The sequence below is a fragment of the Choloepus didactylus genome, chromosome 17 (genome assembly GCF_015220235.1).
Source record: "Choloepus didactylus isolate mChoDid1 chromosome 17, mChoDid1.pri, whole genome shotgun sequence".
NCBI lineage: Eukaryota > Metazoa > Chordata > Mammalia > Pilosa > Megalonychidae > Choloepus > Choloepus didactylus.
The window spans coordinates 77,976,965-77,995,269 of NC_051323.1; the positions used below are offsets into that span (position 1 = coordinate 77,976,965).

At 41.5% G+C, this 18,305-nt stretch overlaps 1 long non-coding RNA gene across 1 annotated transcript; it reads right to left on the reverse strand.

Annotated features, from left to right (window-relative positions):
• Window positions 1-6,514: 6,514 nt before the first annotated feature.
• On the reverse strand, window positions 6,515-18,225 carry LOC119512912. The gene is made up of 2 exons (XR_005212476.1): window positions 18,053-18,225; window positions 6,515-6,770 (listed from the first exon to the last, which is right to left on the reverse strand). It is a non-coding gene; the product is annotated as an uncharacterized LOC119512912 (long non-coding RNA).
• Window positions 18,226-18,305: the final 80 nt, after the last annotated feature.

Genomic DNA, 18,305 nt, shown 5'->3' on the forward strand with positions numbered 1-18,305 from the left:
ATAATATGTATGTGAAATAATATTCATTTTAATAATCATTTCTATAATGCTAGTTTACTGGTCATTAGATCTCCTCTTCTATGAATTGCTTGTTCATATCCTTTGACAAATCCTGGCTCAGGCACTTTCCAGCTGTGTGATATCGAACAGGTTACATAACTTCTTTGTGCCTAAGTTTCCTCATCTACAGAATGCAAATATATAATAGGACTTACTTTATAACTGTAGAGTGATTTTTATGATTAAGTGCCTTTATATATGTTTAAAATTGTGCCCAATGCATAGCATTAATTAATAATTCATAGCCTATATGTGAATTTATATTCTGGATATAAATTCCTAATTTGTTCTGCTATATATATGTTCTTACAGTCTGCACATGCGTTTAAACTTAGTTTATGGCAAATTTTATCATAAACAAGTTTAAAAATTTTTATAATAAAATATATCAATATTTAATGATTTCTTCTGTCTTTTTAAAGAAATCGTTTCTTTCCCTAAAGTAATTAAGTATTCTTGTGTATTTTCTTCCAATTATTTTTAAATTTTGAATTTCACAGTTAGATGTTTATCTGGAGTTTATCTCCTATATGGTGTGAGGGAGTATAAATCTAATTTAATGTTTGTTCACACGGGAAGCTAGGCTGGGCCAGACCACAAGTGCTGGTACAGGTAGAGGATGGTGAGAATGGCGACTTGTACTTGGCTTGGATGACTTTCACGGTCATTTACGAGTGAGCCATCGGATACCAGCGCAAAGGATCACCGGAAGTTAAGGGCACATGTGCGGGGAAATAGCTCTCAGCACTTTCCTTTGTTATCACGGAGGCACACCCAAATACTTGGTGGTCTCAGCAGTTCTTGTGGGGAGAGAAATCTCCCAAGATCTGCAGAATCAAGACAGGCTGCCTTTTATATCATTTTGGAAGTTGGGGGAAAGGAATCACCTCAGCACTGCGGGATGATGACCTTGTGATCTCACAGAGATGTTGGTACAACACGTACCTCCCCATTTGGTTTCTCATTGTCTAATTGGGCTTAGTTGGGGTTTCAGTGTGAGTTGTCAAAATAACTGTCCCAGATCCATTTATTGGCTAGTCCACTTTTTCCCAATGTTTGGTAACATCTGTATCAACGACCCCTAAAGTCTAGTGTTCACCTACGAAAACAACACCTAATACAATCATCTATGTGAAATAGACAACTTCAAACTTTGGCCATCAGAATTTTGGTTTGTGGATTCCAGACGTCCCAAGGAAACAGCAGTCCAAATGTTACAGAGATGAAGTGAAAGAAAAACTTATTTTCCCTTTGATGACACGTAACACTTCTTAAAGATTCATAAGAAAGCCCAGGGTCTTTTCATACAGATGCCTAATGGTGTGACATGGACTTGGAATTTGGATTTCTGCCCTCTGATGAATATGGTGGTGTCAAATATAGCTGGATAATTACAGTTGCAAGAATCCTGGGGCCTTCACACAGCAGAAAACTGAGTCAGTCCACGAACTGGCCTGTGAATGCTCTAAAAAGAAAGTCACTAACATGAGAAGTGGGGGAATAAGTTGTCCTCAAGGTCCAGTGCTACTTCCTGTGACCCAATTGCTTGCTCAGTGGTGGGTGATGAATGTGCTTCAATGCATTATGGGATTCTGAGGAAGAACATTTCTAAATGGCATTAAAGTATGGCCCCGGCATGAAAAAATGAGTTAGTGACATCTGACTAATAGCAAAATGGAGAGTTGAGAGAATTACTCATGGTGAGTCTTAAAATGAAGAGGCCAGGATAGTCCCAGAGTGTAACGGCCAGCAATACTTGGGTGTTGCATCCGGCTTCTTTAAACCACAAATCCTAATCATAAAAGCCTTCTCAAAACTTCCCATCCACCAGGGCATTGGGGAAGGGATGCAATCAGTGAAAACTAGAGACTATAATAGAATCATTGCATTATGCTTCCTTTAATGTAACAAAGGTGATATACCAAGGTAAATGCAGATAAGAGCGGGGGGATAGGGGAGGCATGTTGGACACTTGACATTGGTGGTGGTGTCTGATTCTTTGCTCTACTTTGATTTGGGGTTATTTTTCCTTTTGCTGCTTCCTAGCTGTCATTTTTTTTTCCTCTTTCTTTTGCCTCTCTACCTTCTTTGACTCTCCCTCCTGCCTTGTGGAAGAAATGCAGATGCTCTTATATAGATAGTGGTGAAGGTGGTGAACACATAAATATATGACCATACAGAGAACCATCGATTATTTACTTAGGATGGAATGTATGGTGAGTGAACAAAACTGTATTAAAAAAAAAAATGAGTTGATGACAAAACCTCGAGGGCAATATACTGAGTGAAAGAAGCCAGACACATAAGGACAATTATTGCAGGGTCTCACTGATAGGAACTGATTATAATATGTAAACTCATAGAGATGAAATATAAGGTACCAAGATATAGGGTGAGGCTTAAGAATGGGGAGCGGTTGCTTAGTATGAGCAGAATGTTCAACTAGGATGAACTTAAATGTTTGGAAATGAACAGGGGTGTTGGTAGCAAGATGTGAGAATAACTAACAGTGCCGAATGGTGTGTGGATGAGGTGGAAAGGGGAAGCTCAGAGTCATATGTGTCACCAGAAGGAAAGCTGGAGGTCAAAAGATGGGAATGCATAAAACTGAATCCTATGGTGGGCAATGTCCATGATCAACTGTACAAATACTAGAAATCACTTCCATGAACCAGAACAAATGTATGACAATACAATTAGAAGTTAATAATAGAGGGGCATATAGGGAAGAACTATATACCTATTACAAACTATATACTACAGTTAGTAGTATTTCAACATATTTTCATAAACAGTAACAAATGTACTATATCTATACTAGGAGTCAACAATTGAGGGGGGTTGGTTAGGCATAGGGGAGGATTAGAGTTTCCTTTTCTTTTTTTCTTTTTTCATCTTTCACTTTATTTCTTGTCTGAAGTAATGAAAAGTTTCTAAAAATTGAACAAAAATTAAGTGTGGTGACAGATGCACAGCTGTATGAGGGTACCCAGGGGCAAGTAATTGTACACTTTGGATCTTTGGATAATTGTATGGTATCTGGACAATCCCAATAAAAATGTAAAAAAAAAAAAAACAAAAAACAAATGGTATCAGAGAATAATTCAATCCACACATACCTTAAAGGTAACTGTGTACATAATTATCGAAGACAATATCATTGCGTATTTCTTCCCTTCTTTACTTAGTCGATTAAAAAAGTTACTGCATAAAATATTATGTATATAATTGCATTGCTGGGTTAATAGCATACAGAAATGTAGTATATTTGGCAATACGACCACAAAGGAGCAGATGGGAGCAAAGCTCTACTGGAGTAAGGATGTGACACCAGAGGGTAAACTGAACCCCGAGAAAGAAACAAGGAGAATCAGAAATGGAAAATAAGCAAGTTAATATAACAAGCTCTAGTAATATATACTTGCTCTCCTTTATTCTCCCACCTTCTTTAAAAGCATGTTATTATATAAGGTAACGATTATGACACTGAATTGCTGGGTTTACAGCATAGAGATAATATGTATAACAATAATAGCACAAAAAAAAAGGAGGGGAAAGGATGGCGCTATGTGGGAGTGTACAGCTTGTTTCACTGGAATTCAGTTAGTATAAATATGAGGCAGAGATGAGTCAAAATGTATCCTATGAGCCTGAAAATATAATTACAAAATTATTACGGGAATTATAATATTACACCAGAAAATCTCCAGTTCATGCACAAGAAGACAACAAAGGAGGAATGGAGAAATGAACAAGTCATGAGAGATATAGAAAACAAATAGCAAAATGGCAAATGCAAATCCAACCATATCAATACTAACATCAAATGTGAAAGGATTAAACAATCCAATGGCAGAGATTAACAGATTAGGTAACAAAACAAAACAAGATCCAACCTCATGGTATTGACAGAAGACACACTTTAGATCCAAGGACACATAGGGTGAAAGTAAAGGGATGGAAAAGGATACACGGTGCACACAGCAAGTATGAGAAAGCTTGTGCACCTATACTCATACCCGATGAAACAGACTTTAAGACAGAATTATTCCCAGAGATAATGAGGGACATTGCCTGGTGATAGAAAGGTAAATCCATCAGGAAGATATAACAATTATAAATTGCATCTAAAAACAGAACCCCATAATACAAGCAGCAATCTCTGAAACAGGAAAACAAAACAAACAAATAGACAATTCATCAATAAATGCTGGAGACTTCAATGCTCAACTTTCAATCACGCATAGAACATCCAGCCAGAAGACTTGAGCAATATTACAAGCCAGCAGACATTTATAGAACACTTCATCAAACAGGAAAATACACATTCTTCGCAGATGTACATGGAACATTCTTCAGGATAGACCATAGGCTAGATCATGAAACAAGCCTCAATAAATTAAAAGGGATTGAAATCACACAAGTATGTTCTATAACCACAATGGAATGTAATTAGAAACCAACAACAGACTGAAAAATTAGAAATTTACAAATGTGTGGAAATTAAACAACACACTCCTAAATAACCTATTGGTCAAAGAACTCATAAGGGGAATTAGAAAATCCTCTGAGATTAATGAAAACGAGAACAAAGTATACCAAAACCTTTGGGATACAGATGAGCAATTCTCAGGGGAAATTTATAGCTGTAAGTGCCTATATTATAAAAGAAGATCTCAAATCAATCCCATCATCTTACACCATAAGAAACTAGAAAAAGAGCAAACGAAACCCAAAGCAAGCACAAGGAAGGCAATAATAAAGACTAAAGCAAAAATAAGGAAAATAAAGGAAAGAAAAACAATAGAGAAAAATCAACGAAACAAAGAGTTTGTTCTTTGGAGAGAGCAACAAAATTGACAAACCTTTGCCAGACTAAGAGAAAACACAAACCTTTACCTAAACTGACTAAGAAAAAAAAAAAAAAAAAAAAAATCAGATTACCAAAACCAGGAAAAATGGGGACATGACCACTGACCATACAGAAATAAAAATGATTTAAGGGAGTACTAGGGACAACAATATGCCAAACTTATAATAAATGGACAAACTCCTAGAAAGACACAAACTAACAATATTGATTCAGAAAAAATTAAAAAAAAAATGAATAGACATCTATTAAGAGATTGAATTAATGATTTAAAAATTTTCCACCAAGAAAAAAAGCCCAGGACTAAATGGCTTCACTGGCAAATTCTTCCAAGCATTTAAAGAAGAATTCATACCAATACCACAAAAACTCTGAAAAAAATAGAAGAGAAGGGGGTACTTTCCAACATTCTATGAAACCAGTGTTATCCTGATACCAAAACCAGGCAAAGACATCACAAGAAATCTATAGACCAAAATTCCTTACGAATACAAATGCAAATATCCTCAACAAAATAATAGCAAGCTAAATCAGCAACATAGAAAAATAAGTATGCACCGTAACCAAGTGGGACTTAACCCAAGAATGCAAGGTTGGTTTAACATACAGAAATCAATCAATGCACCATACCATACTAATAGAATAAAGGACAAAATCACATGGATATCTTAATAAACACAGAAAACGTATTTGACAAAATCCAACAAACCTTTATGAGGAAAACACCGAACAAACTAAGAACAGAAGAACATTTCCTCAGCCTTCTAAGTGTTATTTAGGAAAAACCCAGAGCTTTATTTATACTTAACAGTGAAAGCCTGAACGTTTCCCCCTAAGATCAGGAACGAGACAAGGGTATCCTCTCTTGTCACTTCTATTGGAGATGCACTGGGGTTTCCAGCCAGGACCATTAGGCAAGAAAAAAGATAAAAGTCTTCAAGATTTGAAAGGATGGAGTCAAACTGTCTCTATTCTCAGATGACATGATCTTCTACACAGAAAACCCTAAGGAATCCACTAAAAACAAACAAACAAAAACTAATAAATGAGTTCAACAAACTTTCAGGAAACAAGATCCATATACAAAAAACACCAGTATTTCTATACACCAGCAATAAACATTCTGAAATGAAATTAAGAAAATAACTCCACTTACAATAGCATCAAAAAGAGTAAAATACTTAGGAATAAAATTAACAAAATAAGTGCAAGCTCTGTATGCTGAATATTACAAAACGCTGCTGAAGGAAATTGAAGATGTAAATGAATGGGAAGACACCTCATGTTCAAGGACTGGAAGACAATCCTGTTAAGATAGCAACACTCCCCAAAGTGGTCTAAATTCAACACAATGCCTATCAAATCCCAGCTGTGTTTTTTCCTCCCAGAAATTGGTAAGTTAATTCTAAAATTCATATGGAAACGTAAAGGAGCCAAAGTAGCCAAAAGAATTTTGAAAAAGAACAGTGTTGGAAGACTCACGTTTCCGATTTCAAAATTTACCAATGTTGTTGTAATCAAGACAGGTTGCTCCTGGCAGAAACATGGACAAAAATCAATGGAATAAAATTAGGAGTCCAGAACTGAAACCCTAACCATTTATAGCCAATTCATTTTTGACAAGATGTTACTGGGGATTGAATCATGTCCTCCACAGAAGGCAGTTTCTGTGGTGTGAACCCACTTGTAAACAGGATCTTTGAAGATGTTTTCAGGTAAGGTGTGCCCAGAGTGAAAGAGGGGCCTTCATCCCACATGGCTGAAGTCCTCAGAAGCAAAAGGAACTAGACACAGGAAGAGAAGCCACAGGCCGCAGCCAGGAGCTGGAAGTCGATGGAACCTGGAAGAAAAAGGAGAAGATGCTGTCATGTGCATCACCAGGTGACAAAAAAGCCAAGGAACCCCAAAGATGGCCAGCCAGCGAGCAGAGACCAACCCTGGGAAGAAGCCAGCCTTCCAGCCCCTGAAACTGTGAGCCAATAAATTCCTGTTGTTAAACCAACCCACTGTGTGCAAAGAGTGAAGAAAGGAATGCAAATGAAGTTGGGCCCTTCCTTACATCAGAACAAAATTAATTCAAAGTGAATCACAGACCTGAATTTCAGAGCTAAAACTACAAAACTCTTGGAAGAAAACCAGAAAAAATTTCTGTGACCTTGGATTAGGCAATGGTATCTTAGATATGACACCAAAAGCATATTCAACAAAAGAAAAAAGGTAAATAAACTGCACTGCATCACAACTAAAAACATTTGTCCTGCATATGATACCAACTCACTAAAAATGTAAAATTTTAAAAAGAACTAATAAATGAGTTCATCAAGAAATTGAAAATCAATCCACAAGGTAGGGGAAAAAAATTACAAATCATACATCTGGTAAGAGACTGGTATCCAGAATATATAAAGAACTCTTACTACTCAATAATAATAAGACAATCCAATTTTTAAAAATGGACAAAAGATTTGAATAGATACTTCTCCAAAGATATACAAATGACCGTCATACTGAGGGGAGGAATGTGAAATGGAGCAACTGCTTTGGAGAACAGAATGGCTTTCATCAAAAGGTTAAATCCAGTCACCATTTGAACCAGGAATTCCACCCCAAAAGAATGAAAATGTCCATACAAAAGCTTGTACATGAATGTTTATAATGGCATTATTCATAGTATTTAATAGCAAAAAAGGGTTGTTGATGGAAACAACCCAAATGCTCATCAACTGATGAATGGATAACAAAATATGGTATAGCCCTGTGATGGACTATTTAGCCATAAAAAGGAATGAAGTACTGATATACACCACAACATGGATGAGTCTTGAAAACATGATACTGAGTGAAAGAAAAGTCACAAAAGACCTTATATTGTATGGTTCGATTTGTAGGAAATGTCCAGAATAGACAAATCCATAGAGAAAGTAGCTTGGTAGTCGCCTGGGGCTAGAGGGTTGGCAGAGGGGGGAGTGAGGAGCTGTGGGGGGGTGACTGCCATGGGGTATGGAGTTTCGTTTTAGGTTGATAAAAATGTTATAAACTTATGGCTGCACAATGTGCATATACTAAAACTATGGAACCGTATACTCTAAATGGATGGATTTTATGATGGGTTTTTTAAAGAATGAATTACTTCATAATTGGAATTGGAACAACCAACTGGTCATTTGGGAAAAAAAAGTTGGAAGATTACCCTTCACCTTACACAAGTATAATTCCAAATAGATTTAAGGTTTATATGTAAAAAGGAAAAAAAAGAAAGAAAGAAAGAAAAATCTGAGAAGTTAAATGATGGGTCCAGTTATATACAACATGCCAAATACTGGCGTATCCTGTTCATTTTCTTCTGCTGACTGCTTAAACATTCCTAGGAGCCTGTTCCAATCAGGCAAATACGTGAAGGAAATCAGAAGACTGACAAAAATGTGGGTGAAGTTGAAAATCTTGGCTTATGTTGTAGTTTGCTCAGCTACAGGAATGCAAAATACCAGAAATGTATTGGAATGGGGTTTTATTAGTTCACAAATTTACAGTTCTAAGGCCATGAAAATGTTCCAGTTAAGGCATCAACAGGACAAAATCTTCTCTGAAGAAAGGCCGATGGCACCTGGGGTTCCTCTGTCACCTGGGAAGGCGCATGGCCGGAGTCTGCTGGGCCTCTCCCGGGGTTAGCTCCTGGTTTCTGTGGCTTTCTCCAAAATGTCCCCGGGCTTGTTTTAGCTTCTCTCTCTCAGCTCCTGTGCATTCTTGCTTGTTTCTCCCAGTGGTTTCTCTCTAAGTGTCTGGGGGTCCTCTCTTAGCTTCTTGTCCAGGGCAAACTGGTGATTGCATACATTTCTTAAGCTTCTCTCCTGACTGATTTCAATGGCTATCTCCAAAATGCCTCTGAGTGTTTCTCTCTAAGAGTCTCTGTGAGCTCTCTTAAGGACTCCAATAAATGAATCAAGACCCACCTCCAATGGGTGGGGTCACACCTCCATGGAAATAATCTAATCCAAAAGTCCCACTGACAATTGGGTGGGTCAGATCTCCATGGAAACAACCCAATCAAAAGATCCCACCCACAGTAAGTCTATACCCACCAGAGTGGATCAAAAGAACACAGTCTTTCCTGGGGTACACAATGGTCTCAAACTGGCATGGCCTGGTTGAGAGGGAAGAGGGGAAACTGCCTCATATGCCGTCTCCTTTGCAGAGGGAGCCCCACCCCCGGCAGCTGTCACATTACCGCTCACCCCCTTTCTAAGACCTGGCCCAGCCTCTCAGCTAACTACTCTCTGCACCCACAGAGGCCCTGGGCACAGGGGACCATGAGTGGGGGGATGGTACATTCTCCCGGGAGGTCAGGGCCCTGCGTGTCCTCCCTCAGTCCATCTGCTGGACTTTCAATATGGACATTTGATGATATTTTTTAAAAAGCAAAAAAAGAAGTGGGGTGGGGGCAGGCAGGCATGGAATTTGGAATCTGAAGATCTGACCTTGGCCTAGTCACCCATGTCCGAGCCTTGGCGCATTTAGGGACAGCCTCCCTCGCAGTGCTGGTGTGCGATGAGACAGGCGAGCAGTTAGCAGCAGGCCTAGAGGGGCAGACCTGGGCCACAGAGCACTCGATGCAGGACTGTACAAGTAGAAAGTGCTCAAGGAACACTATCCCAGGATTTCATTCTACATACTGTGGACACTTTACAGATGCTGGCGGAGACGACTGGTGACTGAAGTCCAGCTCCGCTTGCCTCCCGGGGCCCTGGGCTGTGGTCGTTTTGGCCTGTTCAAGTGCATGGCACAGCAAACTGGCATCTGAGCACAGCTGGCACCACCCTGTGAAGGCTCATGAGCAAGCCCAGGGGAGCTCAACTCCCAGGCACCAGGAAAAGTGGGTGGACTGTGCAGGTCCCCACCCTCAAGAAGTTCTCATCTGGCTGAGGACAGCCAGGCTCCAGCAGGAGGCCACAGGGAGGCCGCCTGGGTTAAGGACAAAAAGTCTCGTCCAGGAGACTGCATTCCTTCAGACCTGGGCACCAGGCCTTGTTTTCGTCTCCCCAGAGCCCAGCACTGGGCTTGACCTGTACAAGGTGCTTAATAAGTGCACAACGAATTCTACATAGTAGCATTGTTTCCAACAGCAAAAAGTGAAAACCTAAAAGTGTAAAAGCAGGGAAATGGCTAAATAAAATAGGAATAGCCACCGGTTGGAATTTTAATATGTTCTTGAAAACGTGTGGATATGCAAAAATGCTAACAACAAATCAAGTGGCAAAGGTTACAAAACAATTTAAACATGATCTCAATTTTTTAAATGGAAAAAAGATACACTGAAAAAAGATTGTAAGGAAATACATCAAGAAGTTAAATGTAGTCTGTCTGTTGGTGGTGGTTCTGGTTTGCTAATGCTGCCGAAATGCAAAACACCAGAAATGGATTGGCTTTTATAAAGGGGGTTTATCTGGTTACAAAGTTACAGTCTTAAGGCCATAAAGTGTCCAAGCTGTGGTATCAACAATCTTCACTGGAGGATGGCCAATGTCGTCCAGAAAACCTCTGTTAGCTGGGAAGGCATGTGGCTGGCGTCTGCTCCAGAGTTCTGGTTTCAAAATGGCTTTCTCCCAGGATGTTCCTCTCTAGGCTTCAGCTCCTCAAAAATGTCACTCTCAGCTGCACTCAGTTCCTTCTGTTCGTCAGCTCATTTACATGGCTCCAGTAATTTAATTTATACCCACCCTGAATGGGGGGGGGGTAACACTGCCATGGAAATTATCCAATTAGAGTCTTCACTCACAGTTGGGTGGGGTACACTTCCATGCAAACAACCTAATCCAAACATTGCAACTTAATCCCCACTAATATGTCTCCCCACAAGATTGCATCAAAGAATATGGCTTTTTCTGGGGGACATAATACATTCAAACAGGCACAGTGGTCAAATTATGGTCATATAATTTTTTGAAATTTTCTATCATGAGTTATGAGTTATTTTTTTATAATAAAAAAGGAAGCTATGGCTCCACAGGAAGCTAAACATGGGATCACCATATGGTCCTGCAACTCGGTTCCTGGGTATATACTTGGAAGAACTGAAAAACTGAAAAGATGGACTTCGAATGGACACTTGCACAGTGGGGTTTATGGTGGCAGTATTCACGATTTGCAGTGGATGGAGGTGGCCTAAGGGTACACTAACTGATGAAAGGAATGGTGAACTGTGGTGTACAATGGAATACTGAGCTGCTACAAGGAGTGAAGCTATGAGGTAAATGGACATTGAGGACAGTATGTTGAGTGAAATAAACCAGAAATGAAAAGACAAAACATTATAACGCCTCACTAATATGGACTAACTATAATGTGCACACTCTGAGAATTGAGTCTGAGAGTACGGGTTATCAGGGAAAGCGTTACTGTAAAGGTGCCTAGACTGTGAGCTCTTACAGCAGTCACATCTATCCATGATTTGTAATGGCTATTTCTAAATTCTGAGATGCTGAGCTCTTTGTGTATAATCTGGTCAGTCCCTGGAACTTTGGGTATCTGTGTGACACCTGAGACTCAGAGCCAGAGTCTGGCAGCTGTGAATGTCAGCGTTACCCCATAGAGCAACTGTTATAGAGTCTGAAAAAGGGATCGGACTTTAATTAGAGATATGAACAAAACGAACTTGGTTAGGACAAAGGTAAACCAGACTGAAGGGAAAAGGCTGACATTGACTGCGATCTAAAACCTCAACTTCTGTGAGACCAAGGAAGAGATGTTTATTAGGTGCAAAACCTATATTTTTTGAAACCAACTACATAATTTAACTTGTATGGTCAGTTTTATCCAAACACCATAATTACATGGAATGTTGAATAGGGAGTGAAATCTGGTTGGTTTGTACAGGTTAGTGTGAAGCTCCAATACATCCAAGAGTAATGGGATGGGGGGATGGGATGCTTTGCTTTTTTACTTTAACTTTGATTCTTCTTTTTTGTGTGTGGAAATGAAACTGTTCAAAAACTGATTGTGGTGATAAATGCACAACTATATAATGGTACTGTGAACAACTGATTGTACACTGTGGATGACTGTATGATAAGTAAATGTATCTCAATAAAATTGGATTTTAAAAAAAAGCTAGTTTTTTATGAGATGAAAAAGCAGTAAGTGGGGCCAGTGTAGAGAGGCAGGCCTTCTGGATAAGGTAGACGTGGTTCCCCGAGGGACAAGCAGGAAACCTGAGCTGTGCCCCCATGCTGGCTGAGGTCTTGGTGAGAGGGAAGCCAAGCAAGCCAAGCTCCCTCTGCCTGGAACTCCGCGATGGCTCCCAACTGCACCCTCAATGAAACCCAAACCCCTCACCACTGCCTGAGAGGCTCGCCACTGTCAGGCCCGCACCCATCTTCCACCCACTCCTCTCCCCCAACTGGCCCAGCCTGCAACACGCCACACCTTCCTACCTCAGGACACAGACCTTTACCAGACCGGTTCCTTCTCGCCCTCCAGACCCAGGTAAGCTCCAGTCCTCAGAGGGGCTGTACCTGACACCCAGTTCGCACAGGATAGTATCTCTATGGAGGAATCTGATAATGAGAAAGCTGACTCCTTCTCTCCATGCTGCTCCCATAGACCACCTGATGTTTTCTGCTATGATAGTGAAGAACCAGTTATTCCTTCTGATATAGAAGCATATTTAACAGAATTTGTAGCTAAAAACACTCAAGTACCATTTCCAAAAGATAAAAAGTGGAAAGGCCTTACTATAATAACTGGGACAGATGATTCATATCCTTCAAGTCCTATATTAGAAGATTATACTAAAGGAGAAGCTAAGTGGTTATAAAAAACCATGAATATTTTCAAGAAAGCAGAAAGGCCCTCTCAACCTTCTTAGACATAGATAACATGTAATCTCCTAGTCCTCTGTGAAAACAGGATGGGCTGCAGCTGTTACTTTAACCATAGAGAAGTCGTAAATAATGTAGCAAGGTTGAATACACTCCTAACCAAATGTACGTTTATCAATATAATGTAATGGCTAAACTAATCATAGAATAAAATGAAAAAACTATATCAACAAGTTAGAGACAAGGAACAGTAATCTCTTTTCTAATTTTTAGTCTTTATACAAGTAAAAGTATGTTATATTGCTCTTACAGAAATCATAGCTTCACTAGTAAAAATATTATCAGTAGAGTTTTACAGGCATTCAAGGCTAGGTCTCTGATAACATGGATACCCTCCTTTGATCTTGAACCACTCATGGATTGAGATGCTTTGCTTCATGAAACATTTGTGCTCGTGAAGCATCATTTAATGTAAAAATAGAATATGACTTAACTAAAGTCACTCTAAATCAAGATGCTATAAATTTTCTGTAACTCAGACAAGAGGGAGCCCTCTGATCTCATGTCCAGCTGCGTCTGGAGGAGTGGGGGCTCCCAGGCTTGGTGATGTATCACTTAATTTTTACATTGTAAACCTGTTCCTTTTACCTTAAGTGCTCCTTTAGCAAAAGTGTGCTAAAGGTGAATTCTTGTCTCCAGTGCTCTTTACTTTAAACTATTCTGTCCCTATACTTTTTTTTCATGTGTTTTTTTTTTAAGATAAATTCAAAGTTACATGAATAGTTATGAAAACAGTACTAGCTCCATACACAGAATTCCATCATAACCTGACCCCCCTCCCCCGATAGCTCAATCCACCAACTTTAACATGCTGTCACATCACTATTTCTTTCCCTCCCTCCCTTCCTATCATCCATCATATATTTCTCTGTCTTCTGAACATATGAGAGTTAGCTGCACATTTCCTTGAACATACACTATAATTCATGTATGTACTTCCCATGAACAAGAACATTCTTTTATGTAATTCCATTAAGCACAGCTAAGTATAAGAGATTCAACAATGATACAAAGCTTACATTCTATATTTCCTTATCCTTATGTCTCAGCTGTGTCCCTTCGAGCCACCTGTCCTCCACCCTCCAATCCCATCCAAGTTCATCCTTAGCATTCAATTGTCATCTAGTTAGACTGTCTTTTTTTTTCTTTTCTTTTTTCAATTGTGGCAACATATATACAGCCTAAATCTTCCCATTCCACCCCCTCCCTAGCCTTCCATTAGTGGGATTAATCACATTTAGAATGATGTTATGCTCTTTCCCACCATCCATTACTAGAAATTTCCCTTCACCTCAAACAGCAACCCTACACTCCTTTCTTAATTCCCCATTGCTCCTTCCCCCATTTCTCTTAACCCAAACTCTACTTTTCATCTCTATGGTTATATTCTCTGATAATTTCTTTGTGTTTACTGTGGGGCTTAAAATTAACCTCTTAAATCCCTATCAATCTTGTTTTTCTTTGATACCACCTTCACTTCAATAGGGCACATAAACTATGTTCCTATACTCCTTCATTCCCCCACCTTTATATAGTTGTCTAAAATTACATGTTTTACATTGAGTTCAAAACCACTGATTTGTCCTTAGAGTTTGTGTATTTTTTATCATGTAGGAAGTAAATAGCAGAGTTATAGTTCAAAAATTATTGACTTCTATTTATATTCCACTGTGTTTGGAGAATGTCCTTTGAGTATATTCAATTTTTTTTTTTTTTTTTTTAATTTCTTGAGGCTTGTTTTATGTCCCAGCTTATGGTGCCTTCTGGAGAAAGATCTGTGATCACTAGAGAAAAAATGAGTGTCCTGTGATTTGGGATGTAAGGTACTATGTATGTCTGTTAAAATTCTCTATATCTCTTTCTCCTTTCCCTGTCTCTCCTCCAGCAGGGCTCCCCTCAGAATCTGAAGTAGGGCAGGTCTTTCATCGGCAAAATCTCTCAGCATTTGTTTGTCTGTGAAAAATTGAAGCTCTCCCTTAAATTTGAAGGAGAGTTTTGGTGGATGAAGTATTCTTGGCTGGAAATTTTTCTCTCTCAGAATTTTAAATATGTCCTGCCACTGCCTTCTCGCCTCCATAGTGGCCACTGAGTAGTCACTACTTAGTCTTACATTGTTTCCTTTGTATGTGGTGAATTGCTTTTCTCTTGCTGCTTTCAGAACTTGCTCCTTCTCTTCAGTATTTGAGAGTCTGATCAGAATGTGTCTTGGGGTGGGTTTATTTGGATTTATTCTATTTGGAGTTCGCTGGGCATTTATGCTTTGTGTGTTTATATTGTGTAGAAGGTTGGGGAAGTTTTCCCCAACAATTTCTTTGAATACTCTTTCTAGACCTTTACCCTTCTCTTCCCCTTCTGGGACACCAATGAGTCTTAAGTTTGGACGTTTTATTTTATCTATCGTATCCCTGAGATCCACTGCAATTTTTTCTATTTTTTTCTCCATTCTTTATTTGTTCTTTCATTTTCTGTTCTGTGGATTTCTAGGACACTGAGATGTTGTTTAGCTTCCTCTAGTCTTGTATTGTGAATATCCAGAGTCTTTTTAATTTGGCCAACAGTTTCTTTTATTTCCATAAGATCTTCTATTTTTTTATTTACTCTTGCAATGTCTCCTTTATGCTCTTCTAGGGTCTTCTTTATGGCACTTACATCCTGGGCCATGGTCCTCTTGATGTCCTTTAAATCCTTTGCCATGTTTTCGTTCTTTAATTGTAGTTCTTTAATTAATTTTGCGAGGTATATAACGTTTCTTCCGAAATCTTGATTTTTTGTGTTTGGAGCTGGATTCTCCATATTGTCTGGTTTTATCGTATGCGTTAAGATTTTCTGTTGTTTTTGGCCTCTTGGCATTTGTTTTGCTTGATAGGGTTTGTGCCGGTTTGAATGTATTGTGTCCCCCAAATGCCATTATCTTTGTAGTCTTGTGGGGCAGATGTTTTGGTGCTGGTTAGATTTGCTTGGAATGTGCCCCACCCAGCTGTGGGTGATGATTCTGATGAGATGTTCCCATGGAGGCATGGCCCCACCCATTCAGGGTGGGCCTTGATCAGTGGAGCCACATAAATGAGCTGACTCAAAGAGAGGGAACTGAGTGCAGCTGTGAGTGATGTTTTGAAGAGGAGCAAGCTTGCTAGAGAGGAACATCCTGGGAGAAAGCCGTTTTGAGGCCAGAGCTTTGGAGCAGACGCCAGCTGCCTTCCTAGCTAGCAAAGGTTTTCCGGACGCCATTGGCCATCCTCTGGTGAAGGTACCTGATTGCTGATGTGTTACCTTGGATGCTTTGTGGCCTTAAGACTGTAACTGTGTAGCGAAATAAACCCCCGTTTTATAAAAGCCTATCCATCTCTGGTGTTTTGCATTCTGCAGCATTAGCAAACTAGAACAGGGTTCTTTCAAGTTGTATCAAAAAAAAAAAAGGGGGATATCGATCTAATTTTTCAGAGACACATTTTGGTGACGTACACTTTCTCTTACTAACTAGCAGATGGCATCTGTGAGTCTTTAATTTGTTAGAATTGCAGCTTGGTGACATACACTTTCTCTAACTAACCAGCAGATGGCGTCTGTGAGTCACTTATTCCCCTCAAGTCAGTTCTCCCCAACTTTGTGGTATGTGGGGATCTGATTCTTTTGGGGTCCAATTGGTGCACTTAATTTGGGTGTGTTGTCAGTGCTGTCTGCCCCCAATGAGGGGTGTGTTCCTGAGTGGTTAGGGAGGAAGGGCAGTTTTAACAATCAGATCTCCCAGGTGCTCCTGGAGATTTAAGGCTGTTTCTCTGCCACTGACACAGAAGTCCTTGGTATTGGCATAGGTTCCCTGGGATTTCTGAGCAGCTCCCCCCTCCCTGCTGTGTTTTTCCAGGACCTCTGTTGGGGGGTGGGGTGTGCCATGTCACAAGTGAGCGCCGGCCTCCAGGGAAGCCCTGGGCCACCGGGCTGTGTAGGGGTGTTCCCAGCCCACTTCAAAGATGGTTGACTGGGATGCGTTAACTTCCCTCTTTCTGCACAGCTCTGCTCTCCCAGCTCCGGGACAATCAGCTGTGGGTGTATTCAAGGCCACTGTCCACGGCCGATATTGTGTCATGTGAATGATGCTGTGAGAAAGACTCCCTGTCAGGCTGAGTTTCTCAGCGGGGCTCTGTGCTGTGTGTTCAGCCAGGCAGGAGCAGCCCCGCCCACTGGGGAGACCGCTGCAAGCTGTGCATCCCTCCTTTGTTTCCCTGGACCCGAGACAATGAGCAGTGGGTGTGGGAAGGGGCATCTTCCACCCCAGACACCGAGGCGTTAGTCCAGACCATGCCTATGTTGTCTGCAGCTGTTTCCGGGCTTCTTTTAAATATATATATATATATATATTTTTTTTTTTAAAGTCCAGCCCACTGTTTCCCCCCAATGCAGCGTGGCCAAGGGATTCAGCCTACTCACTCACTCGTTTCAGGATGCAGACTCCTGGTTTCGCCTAAAGCACGTTCCCTGTGGCTTTAGCAGAACTTGTCCAGCTGGTGCTACTTTGGAAGTGGTTGGTCTGGGTCCTTTCTGGTTTTTTATCTAGTGTTTTCCACGGAGTGGGTTTTTTTTTCTTTGTCTCACCTATCGCCACTTAGGTCCCTCCTGTCCCTATACTACTTTTTAATTGAGTGAGAAGTTACTTTGAGGAGCCCAAACCCATTGAATCACGACCTGATTAAGCTCACGCCTGTGCTAGCCGAGATCACAGGGGTTGGGGTGTAAAGGATGACCCCGTGGCGGCAGTCTAAGCGGGCGGCCCTCCCCTACTCCCAACTCCATCACAACACGCCCCGTTTTGTTTCCCCACTTCAGAGAATTATCTTTAATTACCTGTGTTCCGTCAGCCGTACCCCCACCCCACTGGAATGCAGCTTATTCATATGTATCAAATGTACCAAAAAATACTTGGTAAAGGAGTGCACCGAGGCCCCGCTCCGCTTTCCCCTGGGGACTAAAACTTGGGCATCACCATCCTCCAGGAAGGCTTCTGGGATCCTCTATGTTCCCAGGGCCTGGGCTTCCCTTTTCCTCCCCGGCCTTGAGTCGGGGGAAGGCCTCGGGCGGGCCGTCCTGGAGGCGGCGGGGGTCGTGCCGAGGCCGCGCGGGCCGCCCGACGCCTTCGACCCCGGGGGCCGCCCCCTCGCCGCCCGCCCGGGCCCGCCGCCCGCCAGCGCGAGCGCGAGCGACGGAGGGAGAAGGGAGAAGGGAGAAGAGAGAAGGGAGGCCCGCCCGCCCTTACCGTCTCCGAGGCCGGCTCCCCGGGGCCCAGGGACAGAGCGGCGAGGCTGCCCCGCAGCCCCTCAGAGCGGCGGGCACGGCCATCGAGGTCCCGGGCTCCGCCAGCCGCCGAGGCCGCCCGCACCCTCCCAGCCAGCCCGCGCGCCGCGCCGCCAACCCGCTGCCATAGCAACCGCGCCGCCGGCCCCCGAGCCCCGGATGTGACGGACGCCAGGCGGGCCGGGGACGGCCGTGCGCGTGCGCTGAGTTTGCGG